At 42.1% G+C, this 14536-nt stretch overlaps 1 protein-coding gene across 1 annotated transcript in view; it reads left to right on the top strand.

The window, feature by feature from the left end:
* Positions 1 to 14536, top strand: part of LOC107588660 (opioid-binding protein/cell adhesion molecule-like) — a 147727-nt gene that overhangs the window by 40878 nt on the left and 92313 nt on the right. The window lies entirely within an intron of this gene.

Genomic DNA, 14536 nt, shown 5'->3' with positions numbered 1-14536 from the left:
GCAGCCATGCTTCAAAACATACCTAACCAGCATATGCTGTTTTTTTTTCAACAGGGATGTGTCCTCTACATCACTCAAATCAATCCAGACTTCAGAATTAGCAGAAATCGTGCTATCAGTCTCCTAGTTTCAAATCTTCATTGAAGAACAGATGCACACAAGGCACAACAATCTATTGTTAATCCTGAAATCAGCGAATCAGATGTCGCTCACTTGTCTTCAGGTTATTAGAGGGCGGGGGGCGGAGCTTGCCGCGGGTAGCCTGATGGGAGAACATGTGGCGTGCTGTTAAGACTCTGACAGGGATCACCTCATGCGGCGGCGTGCGGAGACAATGTTCACCTATCATCTCCACTCAGCTGAGGAGAGAGACGCTGTCTGGCAGATCAGCTCTGCGGAGACATGCGACTCCACGTTGTTTTCTACATGGGTGAGCTTCCCAAGTGAGATGCAGGACTGACTTTCCTGTGAGAACTCCCCTGTCTACACAGAGGGGGATGAGCTCACATATTCGTGTTTTTGCTAATTGGAAGAAAATTGTAACTTTAATGCTGAAACGCACCATTTAAATGACCGAGGCCTTGCTGGTAATGGTCATAACACCAGCTGTTGTTTGTGTTTGGTACTTAACACCACTGAAGTCAAAGTATGAGTTGAAAACAACACAACCTGTGCTGTTTCTTAACACACCTTTGTGTCTAGATAAGGACAACACATTTTGTGTTACTCATATCTCAATCAATGTTTTATTCCTTTTTACACAGAAAGTGTATTGAGATCTTTAACACACTAATGTGTTATAGTTATACAATTTGCGTCAAATATGTGTTATTTTTTATCCATTAGAATAAAACTGGTATGCAATAAAACACGGATTAAGTTTAAACAGAATTGATTAAACCTGCTACATTTACATAAAAATAGTCAGCATTCAATAATAGACAAAAATCAAGTAAATAAACAAACAAAATAATGTCATTTAAACATTAGCAATGTTTGATTGATTGAAAAGTTAACAGTTAATCAAGTGTATATGCTTTGAATTTTTTAAATGTGGTATTTGGTGTTAGCATTGTTTGTTAGCAAATGCAACTTGAATTTATATTTTGTATCTAACCCAATGAAATTCATTATTATATGAATATATAATGATAATTGATTGTTTGACCTTAAAATAGTGCAGAATTTTATTTTTCTTCTTCATTTCACATTATACAATTAGTTTTTTTCAAGGTTTAAATTGGCTTTTAAATCCAATGTTTTTAGTGTTGTCTCAGATTATAGATTTGTAGTTCAAATGAAAAGCAAATGTAAAGGCTTACAGTTAAGACCTTCACCTTCCGCTCACCCTCTCTCATTCTTTCCCTTGTGCTTTAGAGTAGAAACAATCTAGCCAAGTGCGCTAAGTAAATGAAGGTTAAACCTTATACACTGCATACTTAATGCACCTCTGTTCTCTGATAAGAAACAAAGGCTAATGAGAATGTAATTCCCTTTAGTGGCTAAAAATACTGAACAAAATGGACATCAAAAACATGGTTGATTATATAAAGCAGCTCTAGCTGTAGTTTATCAGTTCGCATACTGTACCTTGGATTTCAATTTTGCCCAGCTGGACTGAAAACGGGCTTAATTCTCAGTACCAGGACTCTGAGGGAGTACACAGGCCTCTACACAGCAAGCTATTAATTTACTAACCATTAGCACCATGGTCTAAAATCATCCCGTAAGTGTTTGCATGCAAACACTAAGGCTGGAACAGAAGGAGACTCTTGTTTCCACAAATTCCCTTTCTAGAGTTGGTAACGGATCTAACAGGTAAATATTTTGGCCGCTTTATTGATAGTGAGATCACTTAGAGTGATTATTCTGTGCTTATGTAGCTACCCTGAGCTGATGGAGGGGAGCAGCAGGGGAGACGTATTATCTACTTGAATAATGCGCTTGTGCTTTTCGTGAATAAATATTAGGAACATGTTTAACTTGGCTGAACTTACCATGTCCTGGAGTTCCCAAAGAGGAAACGCACAATAAACTGTGGTTAAGAAATCCGCTGTGTTCCAATATGCATGCTTTGCCTAGACTACTGGACATGCATGCTTTGCCTAACATCTCCAGGACGCTACGCTCCATATGACTAGTAAGTCAAATCTCAAATAAACGCCATGATGACTTTTGTTCTACCCGCTTAAATGATAATTGTCCTGCAGTTATATCTGATCAAATGCACATTATTATTCTTTAGCTTGCGTTAAACAAATAAATGTTGCTTGTTTGGAACAGCAGCTACTCTAATTATGTCTCTATTTGTTTCTCTGTTTCTGCCACGGGATTGACACCTCAGAGGACCTCAGATGATGCCAACCCTGAAACAACATACAGAACTACCAAATTTAGCTATAAGTTTGATTGCATCATATAATAATTGCTGTTAATAGTGTTCATCGTCTGTTTGATTACGTCTTTAATTGATTTTTCCATTAATTTCTGCCATATGTACATTAACTGACAGTCACCACTGATAAGCTACCACTAAATATAGTAGAAACTTAATTTGCTGTAAAGTTGCTTTGCAACGATTTGTATCATGAAAAGCGCTATACAAATAAACTTGAATTGAATCGAACTACTTTAGCATTGCTATATTTTTTATGTTTTTGAGTGATATCTCTTATGTTCACCAAGGATGCATTTTTTTGGGTAAAAAAACATTAATATTGTGAATTATTCTTACAATTTAAAATAATTGTTTTCTACTTGAATATCTTATTTGTAATGGCAAAGCTGCCATTACTCCAGTCTGCAGGGTCACACGATCCTTCAGAAATAATGCTAATATGCTGATGTGGTGTTTAAGAAACGCATCTTATTATTATCCAGAGGTGTAAAGAGAACTGAAAACCATACTTAAGTAAAAGTATAGATACCTAAGTTACCATTACAAATCACCAATTCCAAAAGCACTTGAGTAAAAGTGTCCCTGGGGTAATACCTTTTTAAAAGGTACACATTTTGTACTTTATTTACCTCTAAAGGTGCATGTAAGTACCTTAAAGGTACATATTAGTGCCAAAAATGTACATATCCATACCTAAATGGCACATATTTGTACCTTTTGAAAAGTACAAATGACAGCTTTTGTACCTTTTTTCAGTGTATCTGATTTTAACAGTACTCAATTATTTCACTCATACTGAATGTAGGCTCAAAGATGCACTAGTCCTCAACACCTTAGAAAAAGGCCAGTGAAAAACAAGAAACAGCTGATGTGTGAAGAGCAATCACATTTATTTAGCTAAAACAGAAACAATTGCAATATTGCAATAAATAAAGTTTGGCACAACAGCCTCTTTAACATTTGCACACTCAAGACTCTGTTAAGCTCGTCTAAAACAGCATAAGTAAACCATCCTTCAGAAAGTTATCTTCAATATAATGGATAAATAAAATAATATTAAGTAAAATTAACTAGTCAAAGCCAACTTGCACTGGATGTGCTGGTTTCGGCTTCATCTCATCTCATATAGGAAAGACCTGCAATTCAAAACTAATGCACTCACATTCACGTAAAAGTAGCTTTGTTGATGAGTGTGGATGTGTAAGTGTTCAAAATAACAGCATTTAATTAGAATACGTTTTTTGTAACTATGTAAAATTCTTTGCGGTCACTTTACTTTTTACTCAATTTAGTGCATGATGCATTAAATCTGTACATTTGTTAAATTCATCCATTTTCTTAAATGAACAGTAGTGTTGTATGAAAAAAATTTATATGACTAGGATATCTCAGTACTCAGCATTTATACACTAAGAAAGCAATACCCAGATGAAATAATGTTTATTTGAGATTGAGATTTAACTTTATTGTCATTGAGAGTTTGAATAAAGCATAGTCCATATAATGTCCATATAATCCATTCTTGTTTTTGACCTAATTGACTTTGATTGTATGAATATTACGTATGCTAGGGATAATATGCAATATAAAGAATAAAGACTCTCATCAAGCTGTCAGATCAAATTAACCTGTTAACCTGCTCCCCCCATTTTGGGACTCACAGCTGAAAATGACCTACCTAACTTAAAATGGTAAGAAGACGACACTTTAGGCTTTACTATCCATCAGAGTTGATAATGCTCAAAAAGATAAAAAGTTATAGACACTGAAGTGCCTTGAAAAAAATTGTACCACACTGAATGTTTTTTTTTAAATTTCATATACAAATATATGAAATCAGTCCTTGAGCAAGAAAAGCAGAAAAGTAATGGGTTGAAAGTCACATGTCCCATGAGTTTATATTTCAAATTTGAAGAAAATATCAAGAAAAATGTGATTTTTCTGAGACTGTCTAGTCCCCCCCTCCTCCTGTTTGAGGAAAAATAGCTACCAAATGTATTGAAGGGTTCTACAAACTATTTTAGTCACTATACATACCACTGCATTCGTTTTCAATTATAAAATAATAGACAGAATCTTAGACATTGTACAAGTGATTTATTTGAGCACTAGAAAAATATGAGAAACAATCACCAAGTGGTACAGGGCTTCAGAGAGATCCAAGGCCCAAAATAACAAACAAAATCAATCTAGAAAATAAGTCAATATAAGTAGCCTAAAATCACAAAATAAATCAGTTTTGAAAGGACCGCCAGCTGAGCGTCCAATAACCGCTGAGGGGAGGAGCCACAATTGGCAGCCGATCTGATAACTCAAAAGACACACAGAGAAAATAGAGAAAACATAGAAACAATTACAAACTATGAGTAAATGACAAAAGTAAATAAAAAATAGTAGGCTAATGTCTAGATGAACTGTCCCTTGATTTTTTTAAGGAATCCAGAGAAAGTTGTTAGCATGTCATAGGTCCATATGGTGGATGTTATATATTAGGGAACATATTTATACTGCACAACTTCAAACGTTTTTTCAATATGCACTAAGTACAGGAATTCGCATATAGCAGGAGACGCTTACTTTGACAGAGAGAGAACTGTTTTGATTGTCAAATTAATGTGGCGTTAAATTCGCAGGCAGTTACTCTACTTCAATATTTGACCTTTTAGAGTGGGCCACAAATTTGACTTGAAAGCATTGGCAGTCTTTAACTTAGAGAGTGTCTTGCATCAAACTGTCCATTTGGTTTATGTGGAAATCGGTTCTAATGCATGGTCTTTTATTGAGGGCTCACTTGCCTCCTGGCGGATCTATGTATGCTCAGCAAACCTGTCTCAGCTGTCGGTACCTTCTTTTTTTATTGCCAAGCAATTAAAATCTGTATAGGAGCAGAGAGACCCTCGGCGACAAAACTGAGGAGAGAGACGGCAGAGAATCTCAGCAGCTGAGGGGGAGAAATGGTGTTTACGACATAATCGCTGAGGAGCATGACTTATCTGTGGCACACGCTCGTGTTTGTGATGAGAGGGCTGCTGGGATGTGCCAGCATCTTCCCTGGAAGAGGCTTACGGAACAGTCTAAGCTATGGAAGTGTCATTTCAGCACAGTTGTGGTTTTTCACCAACACCACAGCCATGAATACCAAACCAAATGCTTTGTAGAGCAAGAACGAGATTACGGGATCTTTTTTTTTTCAGGAGAAAAAACTGAGAAACAGGAAACTTTTTCCTTTTGCTCTCCATTCAGTCAGTTGAGAACAATAAATTTCTTCATTGTTAGCAGCCCTTTAGCGCCGTGAAGTTTGAGAAAGAACATCCTGTGCTTCAGTTAAAGCAAGAACATCTGACGTCTATATTACTTCAGTTCATTTCAAGTTGCTTTAGCATCATCTGGTTTTCTATCAACACCAGAGCCATTATTACCAACCAACTGGCTATAGAAAAACAGAGCGGGCGAGAGAGTGGTAGGGTTGGAGCTTTCTGCTGTCAGCTGAGTGAATAGGTTGATGAGTCATCTCTTGAACTAAATATTTTCCTCTCAAAAAAGCTTGTGTAGCATGAAAACGTGCTGTAAGAGCAGTAGAAAAAAGAGGTCACGCCAAATATCACGTATAAATGTGCAGTTCTGATACCTCTTTTGCTTCAGGGAAAAGATGTCAGAGCTAAGTATAAAAACATAATGACAACCTCTGACAGCTTCTTTCAGCGTGGCTTCTTGATGTGGAAGTACACAGTTTTTTTATCTCTCACTTTTTTAATGTCTGGTGTTGCAGTGTTGGGGATAACGTGAGTTCCCTTTCAGTCGGTCACTCCGAGTCACGTCGGTGACCGATGAATTGGGATCTCGCTTAGAGAGACCAATCCACTTCGAGTGTAAACTAAACGAGCCAATGCACATTGGCATCCGATGATTGCATCCAACTGCCGCTGATCACAGCGTGAGCATAAAATGGCAGCTGGTGCAACGCATACCAGCTTTTCAAATTTGAAACATATTTGCCAGTATCCCTTTAACAGATCTAACTTTGTGACGAAGCGCGCAGAGCCTACCTTATCAATGCAATCCTCCATAAGCGGGAGGGGAAACGAATCAGCTTTCATCACGGAATTTACTTTCCGGTAATCCGTGCAAAATCGCTGTGTGCCGTCAGGTTTCGGAATGGTAATGGAATCCCAAGTGCGAATCACTCCGGTCGATAATCAAACATTTCCACAATGTTTAGTCAGTTTAAAGAATTAGATTTATTTTAAAACAAGTAAGTGAAATAAAGAGCATCTCTCCAGGATGTCCCAAAGGCCAAAATAACAAACAAAACAAATCTAGGGAGGGAAAAAGATGATAAATAACCTAATCGAATAAGGAAATAAAAATACAGATTACTTCCCTAACTACCTAGCACAAAACAGAACCCAAACAAAATAAGTAAAACAAAATGGCAGGACACCCCTTTTGCTCTACGATCTTAACACACACACATACACATTTGATCATCGGCCGGAGGAGGAATCCAGGAGCTCTCAACCCAATCGCGTCCGAACCAACAATGAGCTCCCCGTTGAATACCGGCGGCGTCCTTATAAAGGCCACGCCTCGTCTCAACCACCAATAGCGATCGTACACCCCATCAGCGGACATCCTACCAAAAAGCAGACAGAATGAAAGAGGGAGGAGAAAAAAACACGTACACACACAACATGGCAAATACAAGAAACGCAGGTCGTAACAGTGACGCTGTCGAGAGCTTGGCCCAGCAGCTCTCGGCTGAACAGAAGCAAACTGAGGTGGGTCGTCACACCCTGCCCCGGCAGGCAGCTGCTGCCTCTACCTGTCCGCCAGCCGTAGCACCCCAGCCTGCTCCCCTGTGTCCGCCCCTGCTCCCGCGCCGCATCCGCAGCAGCCTCCAGTAAGCGGCGCCGTGGAACTGGGCATGCTTCGGCTATGCGATTCACTTCGCCCGGCATCCCCCCAAGTTCAGTGGCATCCGCTTAACGACAGTGAAGGCGGCTGATGCTCCTGTCTTGCGTGCGGAGATCGCAGTCCTACTGGCAAAGGATGCGATAGAGCCGGTCCCTCCAGCCAATCTGAAGACAGGGTTTTACAGCCCTTACTTCATTGTACCCGAGAAAGATGGTGGGTTACGACCAATCTTGGATCTGCGTGTCTTGAACCAGGCCCTTCGCCGGTTACTGTTCAAAATTTTGACGCAGAAACCCATCTTCGGATGCATCCATCCCCGAGATTGGTTTGCAGCGATCGACCTGAAGGACGCGTACTTTCATGTGTTGATCCTTCCGCGCCACAGACCATTTCTGCGGTTTGTGTTCGAGGGACCTTGCATTCCAGTACAAGGTCCTGCCCTTCGGGCTGTCCCTGTCTCCCTGTGTCTTCACGAAAGTCATGGAAGGATGCGATAGAGCCGGTCCCTCCAGCCAATCTGAAGACAGGGTTTTACAGCCCTTACTTCATTGTACCCGAGAAAGATGGTGGGTTACGACCAATCTTGGATCTGCGTGTCTTGAACCAGGCCCTTCGCCGGTTACTGTTCAAAATTTTGACGCAGAAACCCATCTTCGGATGCATCCATCCCCGAGATTGGTTTGCAGCGATCGACCTGAAGGACGCGTACTTTCATGTGTCGATCCTTCCGCGCCACAGACCATTTCTGCGGTTTGTGTTCGAGGGACGTGCATTCCAGTACAAGGTCCTGCCCTTCGGGCTGTCCCTGTCTCCCTGTGTCTTCACGAAAGTCATGGAGGGGGCTCTTGTTCCCCTTAGAGAGCAGGGTGTTCGCATCCTCAACTATCTCGACGATTGGCTTATACTAGCACAGTCTCGAGTTCAGTTGTGCGAGCACAGGGATCTGGGATCTCAGCCAGTTGGGTCTTCGAAAAAAAGAGCAAATTCTCCCCGACGCAGAGGATCTCTTTTCTCGTTATGGAGTTGGATTTGGTCGAACAGACAGCACGCCTCACAGAGGAACGTGTGCGGACCTTCTTGAATTCGCTCAAGGGCAGGACAGCGGTCCCATTGAAACTATTTCAGAGGCTCCTGGGGCATATGGCAGCTGCAGCGGCAGTTACGCCGCTGGGGCTGCTTCATATGAGACTGCTCCAGCACTGGCTTCATGGCCGAGTCCCGGGGTGGGGATGGCACTCACTGGGTCCAAGTTACACCAGCCTGTAGTCAGATCTTACGTTCCTCCGGGCAGGAGTGCCCCTAGAAAAGGTCTCCCGGCATGCTGTGGTTTACACGGATGCCTCCACCACCGGCTGGGGGGCCACGTACAACGGGCACGCAGTGTCGGGGGTTTGGACGGGCCCCCATCTGCACTGGCATATCAATTGCCTAGAGTTGTTAGACGTGCGCCTTGCCTTGAAACGTCTCAAAGGGCGCTTACGGGGCAAAGACGTGCTGGTCCGAACAGACAACACAGCAACCTTTGCGTACATCAACCAACAAGGGTGTCTGCGCTCCCGTCGCTTGTCGCAACACACCCGCCACCTCCTCCTTTGGAGTCGGAAGGTTCTGAGGTCACTTCGTGCCATTCACATTCCGGGTCTGCTCAACCATACGGCCGACGAGCTGTCACGAGCTATGCTCCCGGGAGAATAGAGACTCCATCCCCAGACGGTCCAGCTGATTTGGAGACGTTCCAGAGCCGCTTAGGTAGACCTGTTTTCCTCTCCAGAAACCTCTCACTGCCAGTTATTTTACTCACTGACCGAGGGAACTCTCGGCACGAACGCACAGGCACACAGCTGGCCGCGGAGCCTGCTCAAGTATGCGTTTCCCCCAGTGAGCCTTAGCGCACAGACGCTGTGCAAGGTCAGGGAGGACGAGGAGCAGGTCCTGCTTGTGGCGCCGTATTGGCCCACTCGAACCTGGTTCCCTGAACTAATGCTCCTCGTGACAGCCCCTCCCTGGCAGATTCCTCTGAGGAAGGACCTGTGGCATCCGCGTCCAGACCTCTGGAAACTTCATGTCTGGTCCCTGGACGGGACACGGAGGTTCTAGGTGACCTACCCCAAGAGGTAGTTGACACCATCACTTCGGCGAGAGCTCCGTCTACGGGACACGCTTACGCTGTGAAGTGGAACCTGTTCGTTGAGTGGTGTTCTTCTCACCGAGAAGACCCCCGGAGATGCCCGAACAGGGTCGTGCTTTCCTTTTTTCAGCAAGGGTTGGAGCGAAGGCTGTCTCCCTCCACCCTTTAAGTCTATGTCACAAAAAAAATAATAATAAATCAATTGTTGCTAACCATGACCCCATGGAAGGGAAGTCGGTAGGGAAGCATGACCTGGTCATCAGGCTCCTTAGGGGGGCGAGAGGTTAAATCCTTCCCGGGCCCTCTCCATACCCCCTTGGGACCTGTCTCTGGTGCTTAACCCTCTGAAGTCGATTAACGCGGATACGCGTTTTGCGGCATCTTCTCCTGATAACACCGAAAAGAACTTAAATTACACTTTCAGTTTTGATCTACTTTAAAATTTTAGTTTTTCACTAAGCACGCATAAACGTTGTTTTCTCAAAAACACAATCACATACATACATGCTGCTCACATATTATTGTAGCCCAATTTGTGCTGATTATGGTGCTACTAAACTTAGTCATTAAAATGTTTATTAGCATCTGAAAAAGGTCAAATGTCTGGACATGTCAAAACTTCTCCAGGGCCCAAAACACCCTCAGACCCCAGAGGGTTAAAACACTACAGTAGGGCCCATTTGAGCCTTTTGCAGTCGGTTGAGCTAAAGTTTCTTTCAATGAAAACTCTGCTCCTGCTTACACTGGCCTCCATCAAGAGGATAGGGGACCTGCACACATTTTCAGTCGACTATTCGTGCCTAGAGTTTGGGCCAGCTGACACCCAGGTAATCCTGAGGCCCCGGCCCGGCTATATGCCCAAGGTTCCCATTACTCCCTTCAGGGATCAGGTGGTGAGCCTGCAAGCGCTGCCCCCGGAGGAGGCAGACCCACCCCTAGCTTTGCTCTGTCCCGTCTGAGCCTTGAGATGCTACGTGGACCGGACACAAAGCTTTAGGACTTCAGACCAGCTTTTTGTCAGTTACGGAGGCCAACAGAAGGGGATGGCAGTCTCTAAGCAGAGGATGGCCCACTGGATTGTGGATGCCATCACCCTGGCTTATCAGGCACATGGTGTGCCCTGCCCGCTCAGGTTGCGAGCACTTTATTAGGAGCATTGCATACTCCTGGGCGCTGGCTCGTGGCGCCTCGCTGACAGAGCTGTAGGCTGGGCAACCACCACATTCGCTAGATCCTATAGCCTTCGTGTGGAGCCAGTATCCTCCTGTGTTCTCACCTCAAACGGGTAGAGGCACTGAGAGGCCCCGGTTTAGTGTCGGTTTGCTAGAAACTTCTCAACAGAAGGGGATGGCAGTCTCTAAGCAGAGGATGGCCCACTGGATTGTGGATGCCATCACCCTGGCTTATCAGGCACATGGTGTGCCCTGCCCGCTCAGGTTGCGAGCACTTTATTAGGAGCATTGCATACTCCTGGGCGCTGGCTCGTGGCGCCTCGCTGACAGAGCTGTAGGCTGGGCAACCACCACATTCGCTAGATCCTATAGCCTTCGTGTGGAGCCAGTATCCTCCTGTGTTCTCACCTCAAACGGGTAGAGGCACTGAGAGGCCCCGGTTTAGTGTCGGTTTGCTAGAAACTTCTCCAGAGTGTCCGTACTGTAGACCCTGTCGAGCTCCTCTGTCCCCTCAGCAGCCAGATGTCGCGGAACGTCCGGCGCCAGGCCTTCACTCGATGAATCCTTGAGAACCGGTAGAAGGCTGGGTTCCATAGGTGAGACCTAAGTGGATCCCATATGTGTAAGGTCCACAGTATAGCCTCAGAGCCCATGTTTCCCCAGCAGACTTCTGCCATTTCCAAGAGGGTTACAATCACCTCCAATTTTCCATTTGCACCTAAACGGATGTTCTTATGTGTATTTGCTTCCGAAACCTCCTTCGGGAAGGATGGGGCTTCCGCAGCGTCCCTGTTCCAAGTGGAACGGGTACGTTTTCCCAGTGTTATCCAATCTTACTGAGTGGGTAGTGCTATGACAACAGTGACTGATCTTCTTGTTGCGAGCCCCAGCCTACACCACAAGGGGGCGCAGGTGGCTCGCACAGGACACTGGAAGGGGCAGCATCCATGGCGCTTTGCTAGGGATCCCAATTCGTCGGTCACCAACGTGACTCGGAGTGACTGACTGAAAGGGAACGCCTCCCTGAAAGAGGGAACGGAGACATCACGTCCCGTCGCCCCGGCTGCTGTACCACCGCTGAGCGGCCGGGTCACTGGCTCGGCTCCTCAGCGAAAACCTGGTATGCATTGCACCGGCTGCCTTTTTATGCTCACGCTGTGATCAGCGGCAGCTGGATGCAATCATCGCATGCCAATGTGCATTGGCTCGTTTAGTTTACACGCGAAGTGGATTGGTCTCTCTAAGTGAGATCCCAATTTGTCGGTCACCGACGTGACGTCTCCGTTCCCTCCTTCAGGGAACGAGGGTTACATACGTAACTGAGACGTTACGTAATCAGATTACTTTTTTATGTAACTAGTAAAGTTACACATTACTTTTTAATTTAGAATGAAATATCTGAGTTACTTTGTTTCCATTGTATTGACTGACAGCTCTCCTGTTGCCATGTTGAGAGAAATCGGGAGTTAGTCCAGGTGTTGTGTGTGCTGTGTGAACATGATGATACTGTAGTTCTAGACTAAATATGAACGTTTTTACTTATCTCACCTGCACGAAAACAGATTCAGTATTCCTCAAAATCAAAATAAAAACAGTCAAATTCAAACTCAGAATATTATACAAACCTGCAATAATTAAATGTTAAATAAGACAAATATAATTTATGTATTAATTTGCATTTTATTAACCAATGTCTTTGCCACTGACCTTCGATGATCCAATTCAACCATACTAAGCAAAAATGACACATTTGTGTTTCATTTTTGTTATTGCTGAATAGTGTTTAACTTTCTTCTCCTACGTTATATTCTTCATGCAATTTGTTTGAGCTGCACCCTCTACTGTACAGACATGAATTTACATTTCCTTCAGCCTGAGGCTTATTCATTTCACTTTTGTTGTGAAAGGGCTTTTACATTTGTAAAAGAAGAACGTTATATATTAAAAACAAACAAGCAAGCCCTGCTCATATTTAAAAAGTAACTCAAAAGTAACATAATGCATTACTTTCCAAAAAAGTAACTAACGTAATTAGTTACTTTTTTAGGGAGTAACACAATATTGTAATGCGGTTTACCTTCCAACAAGCCAATGACCCTAAGCACACAGCTAAAATAATGAAGGAGTGGCTTCACAACAACTCTGTGACTGTTCTTGAATTGCCCAGCCAGAGCCCTGACTTAAACCCAATTGAGCATCTCTGGAGAGACCTAAAAATGGCTGTCCACCAACGTTTACCATCCAACCTGACAGAACTGGAGAGGATCTGCAAGGAGGAATGGCAGAGGATCCCCAAATCCAGGTGTGAAAAACTTGTTGCATCTTTTCCAAAAAGACTCATGGCTGTATTAGATCAAAAGGGTGCTTCTACTAAATACTGAGCAAAGGGTCTGAATACTTAGGACCATGTGATATTTCAGTTTTTCTTTTTTAATAAATCTGCAAAAATGTCAACAATTCTGTGTTTTTCTGTCAATATGGGGTGATGTGTGTACATTAATGAGGAAAAAAAATTAACTTAAATGATTTTAGCAAATGGCTACAATATAACAAAGAGTGAAAAATTTAAGGGGGTCTGAATACTTTCCGTACCCACTGTATATATGTGTGTACTGTTTATTTATTATGTATATATAAATACACACATACAGTATATATTTTGAAAATATTTACATGTATATACATTTATATATTTATATTAACATATTTTATATTATACATATATTTAATATATAAACATAACATACAGCATTTTTCTTAAATATATACTTGCATGTGTTTGTATTTATATATACATAATGAATATACACAGTACATATATTATGTAAACAAAAACTTTAATTTTTTTATATACTTTAACTTTTATATAGATTAATCGTTTGACAGCACTAAAAAAAAGTATATATATATATATGTGTGTGTGTGTGTGTGTATATATATATATATATATACAGTATGTGTATACACATATACATAGTTAAATGCGTCTTTTAAAGGATCTTCTAGTTTGCGTTCAAGTTAAAACAGTTTGCTGTTGTTGATTTAATATAATCTTTGGCAGATTAAATCTTCCTTCTCAGTTTCAGAAACATCAAAATAAATCCATGTGACCTTGAGCTGTTTTCATCAAAAAACAAACAATTGAGGAATCACCGTCTTGAGTGTATGACTCTCCCAGATACAGACGTCTTATCTAGGTTTGGAGCGGCTGTGTAGTAAACATATTGACTGAAAGATAACATCTTACAATGCTGGCGAAGTTCATCTACTTTGGCATATAATTTTATTCATTTATTGTGGTAACTGAAGACATTTATTCATAAAGTCTTTAACAGCAGATTGAAGAATAGCTGTATTTCATTCTTCATCTGTACTGAGATACACAATTCAGAAACTGTTGGCTTCATCAGTCAGAATTTTTATTCATCCGGTACATCTCAAAAAACTTCCGCGACACTGACATGAAATGAAATCAGAAGGCCAGCTGTTCTACAGACTCATTTGAAATGAATGAGTGAAGTTCTCCCTTGTTTCTACAATACACTGTAATGCCTAATCTAAAATGTGTTTAATGCTCCTAATCTTTGTTTTCACTTATTAGCACTTTTTGTAACACTTTAATTAGATGCAAATTGTAAAGCAAAACGGGACACTTAAGTCACACTTAAAAACGTATGAGTTTCACTGCATTAGAAACAAATTATTAAACCAATTGGCATCTGCAAAGAAATTATAGAGCTTTTCTCAGAACTTTTCCTGGGCTGTTTTTGCAATGACTTTTATTGAGCTGCTCCAAGGTGATTTGTATTGTATGTATGAATTTAGTTCCCTCACACAGGTTAGTTCTATAAAGAAACTATAAAGAACGTTTTTGCCTATATATATTAGCATATGTCTCTGTTGTTTTATATTTTACTATGGGGG

Source organism: Sinocyclocheilus grahami, unplaced genomic scaffold (genome assembly GCF_001515645.1).
Source record: "Sinocyclocheilus grahami isolate Dianchi unplaced genomic scaffold, SAMN03320097.WGS_v1.1 scaffold7.1, whole genome shotgun sequence".
Lineage (NCBI taxonomy): Eukaryota > Metazoa > Chordata > Actinopteri > Cypriniformes > Cyprinidae > Sinocyclocheilus > Sinocyclocheilus grahami.
Note: the sequence above shows the minus strand (reverse complement) of the source record. Positions and strands in the feature narration are given on the sequence as shown.